This window comes from Augochlora pura, chromosome 4 (assembly GCF_028453695.1).
Source record: "Augochlora pura isolate Apur16 chromosome 4, APUR_v2.2.1, whole genome shotgun sequence".
Taxonomy (NCBI): domain Eukaryota; kingdom Metazoa; phylum Arthropoda; class Insecta; order Hymenoptera; family Halictidae; genus Augochlora; species Augochlora pura.
In genome coordinates, this window is record NC_135775.1 from 26,384,029 (window position 1) to 26,387,918 (window position 3,890).

Consider the following 3,890-nt stretch of genomic DNA (forward strand, 5'->3'; position numbering starts at 1 on the left):
AATAACTATTTTCAGATGTTTTATAAGGCATTCATTTCCTCGCACCGCTACATCAACGATGATAATAATAAAAGAAATTATAAGTATTGTCATTTGTTTAAATTATAGATATTTTCATCGATCTGAGCGTGCCGGTCACCGGTGGCCTCCATGGCGTCACTGCCAAGTTCAGTGCCGGTCACCGTTGACCCCCGTGGCATTCAACGTGTTGAAAGAACCGACAGACGCATGGTTTTCTTACAATTATCAATTAAAACGTATCTAATTTATGACAAAACAAACGAAAAATTTATTCTGAAATGTCTTATAGAAAAATCGATTCCATTTCTCAGCTTCAATTTTTATTTATAGCGTTGACGTAACCGATAGACGCATGGTTCTCTTACAATTATCAATTAAAACGTATCTAATTTATTACAAAATAAACGAAAAATTTATTTACTCTGAAATGTCTTATATAAAAATCGATTCCATTTCTCCGCTTCAATTTTTATTTATAGCGTTGACGTTCGGTAGAATCGGTCGATTGGACGTTGTATCGGTGAGATCGTTCTCTAATTGGCCGAGCGCGTCGGAGTTCTAATCGATCACGGCACGGTGTTAGTAGCGTGAGACGTCGAGGTCGGATACGGGGAAATGAAATAATCCGTCGCTTTGTGGAGACGGTTCCGTTTCCGTCGCGCGCGCGCGGTCTTAGTAAGAGAGAACTCCGAATTCTAATCGCGCATTCTATTTTCGTGGGGCACAGAGAGCTTCCCTGTTAATGAATCTGTTTAATGAATCCTCGGTCTTAATATATATATAGCATATACGGGACGTTCTTAACGAGGTTTGCCCGGTCGGTAAACACGCCGAGTTTCCTGGTAATAATCCTTGGTGCGCGAATCAATAATCGATCCCCCGGCATACGGTCGTCCGGTTCGAGGAAGCGTAACACGCATTGTCGCGAAGCTCGCCGCATCCTCGGCCCGTTGCATATTAACCTACGAGCGCGCGCTGCGGTTCCATCGTAATATATTGGTTCGCATACAGATCGTGGACACCGATCCGTTGGCCCGCGAACCAGACAAATCGATGGCACTGTCGAAAACAGTCGAACGCAATTAATCGCCGTCGATCCTCGGTCCGTGTCACTTTTTGCGGTTCTTCTCCGATATCGGTCGGATGCTGTTACAGCTTCCGAAAATAAAGCGCCGGGATCCGTGTGTGGCCGGTTGTGCGGCGAACGTCGACCGTCCCGTAAAATATATTATATTTTCTCGTTGACAAGAAGCGGTCACTTTTTGTCCGATCGAACGTTTTGATATTTTATAAAAGCACACGATTCGATGATCATACGATTCGAGCATCCACAGACACGGAAAGTCGAGGGTATAATATATACGCGAATGCCGTTTCTCGAAAATCGAGGAAAGAATACACGTTGTTCAATGGGAAACTACATGGAAACAATCAGCACCACTCCATATAACTAACATTACAGAAAAATGATAGTTATTTGATAGTTATTTTTCAATAACTATCAAATGACCAGTACACTACCCAGGAGGGACCAAGCAGCGATTACCCGTATCCGAATTGGCCATTCCAGATACAGAAACTCGTATCTGCAACACCCAAATGACAACGGACCACCTAACCTTAAACTGCCGAAAATACAATTATATGCGCGCCAAACATAAACTAAAACCACTATTCAAGGATAACATAAACAGCAACAAAATCAAGGACCTATTAAAATTTCTGAGAGACACAGGCTTAATAAACGAAATATAAGGTCTATTTAAATAGAAGGTCGCTAATAGCCTTGCAGCTGATGCGACGTGAAACCTCTAAGAAAAAAAAACAAAAAAATACACGTTGTTCTCTATACTTCCGCCAACGTTCCCGCTTTCGGAATATTCTGCGAAAAAACAGACGCTGCTCTCCGTAGAATATCGTGGCCGTTGTCGAGCGCCGGAGAGAATGCAGCGGCTCTGAAATACGTTTGTCATCTAGAAAATATCTGTAATCTAGAAAATCGAAACAAGCGGAGGGGCACGCGTTAATGTCGGGCGTAGAGGGGGGGTAGACGCGACACTGCGCCCGCGAATCGAGGTAATCGCGGTGCAAAGGCGCGAACGAGATTTCCGGATTTTCTCGTCGAACGAACGAGGATCGAGAACAACGGGTGTTTTTCCCAAGCGGGAACGTGCCGCGCGTGGCCGATTCGCACGGGTGAAAGATCACGGTGGCCGCAATCAGCGTTGGAACGCGCAAGAGGAACGGAACCACCCGGGATTGATACGTAACGTAACGCGACCGCGAGGAATCGCGGGCTTTTTCTGCTCCATTTCGAGCCGGAGAGATTCCTTCCGCGACGCTGCCGGCGAAAAACTAGCGAAAACGTCGAGCTCCCTCGGCGAGAGCCATCTACCCTGGCAGAGGAGAGAGGAGAGAGCGAAGCCAGGATTTATTGAAATCCGTTCTCGACGCTTCCGTAATATATGACCGGTCGATTCCTCTGACCCTCTTCGACGACAAGTCGGAATTATTGGGCGCCGAGGACCGACGGGACGCGTTTTCTCCATAATTACGTCTCTCTCTCTCTCTCTCTCTCTTGGGAACGATGCATCAAAAAGGGGACCTCTCTCTCTCCGACTTGTATTTTCAACGGGAACCGGTCCTCTCTCTTTTCGATTTCTTTTACGTAAACACCTATCCGGCCGCTGATTTAGCTCTGTTATTCCGTAAACTCGTGCCCGGCGTTCGATTTTGTAAGGACTTGGGACACTGCCAACGGCGGATTCTCTTTTTCTTTTTTTTCTTTTCTCAAGATTTCTAATCCGTTCGTTTTGGTCGGCATTCCTTCCCCGACACCTCGAGGCGCTCGTATTTTCGATTTCGTAGACCCACGAATTTATCGGTGGCTTCCGGTAAATCAATCTCGGTGAATTAGACTCGAAGTTTGTCGGCTACCGCGAACCTTGTCTAACACTAAACGTACCTTTCTATACCTAATCTTACCGTAGAATTTTTGTCGGTGAAAAATAAGCTACGAGAAAAACGGAAAGTGGGAAATTGAATAATCGGATGATATAAGAATTTACAGAAAGTCAAATGACCGACAGAAATAACGATAAATGTAAGAATTGGAAAAGTAAATTTTCAGAAGGGGTCATTTGACCCCTCTTGGTACGTTTAGTGCTAAATTACGTATTTGCTGTTCGGAGATACATTTGTAGATGACACAAGGTGAGGAATTAGGTGGGCTGCTTCTTTCTCAAAGATCTTTATTCGACTGGCCTTTCTCTTCGGAAAAAGGGGGGTCTCCTTCCCTCGATGATCCATCTCGTCACCTAAACAGAGACCTCCTTATCTTGGAAACGTAAATAGTGCGCCGCCTGACCGGCGACCATCTCAGAGATCGCTTACACATTGTTCCATCGAAATTCACAGATTCGAGTCCTAGACGAACGTGTTTCTCAAAGATCTGTTCGAGAAGAAGCCGTGACAGAGTTGCGCAATTTCGTTGACGATCGCGACGCGTCGACTTGTGTTACCGCGTCACGATTTCCTTCTCCCATCGTTCTCTGATTCGCGACGATCGCCGAAAGAAAAATAAAAACGGCGGTCCAATCGCAATCGAGGATTTCTCCGGGTCTCTCGCGACGAGACTTAATAAAATCATTAAGCGATAGAACAGACGTCGCGCCGCCGTTGTTCCCGTGACCTCGTTACCCGGGCTTCGTTAACTTTGATTGCCAAACCGGTCGGTTCCTTTTTTATTTCACTCTGGCGAGATGCAATTTCGTCGGTTCGCTTCCCGAATCGTTCGTCTTTGCGAAGCTCAACTGGCCCGGTCATCGTTAACCGGCGCGAACCAATTAATTTGTCGTTTATATCCATCC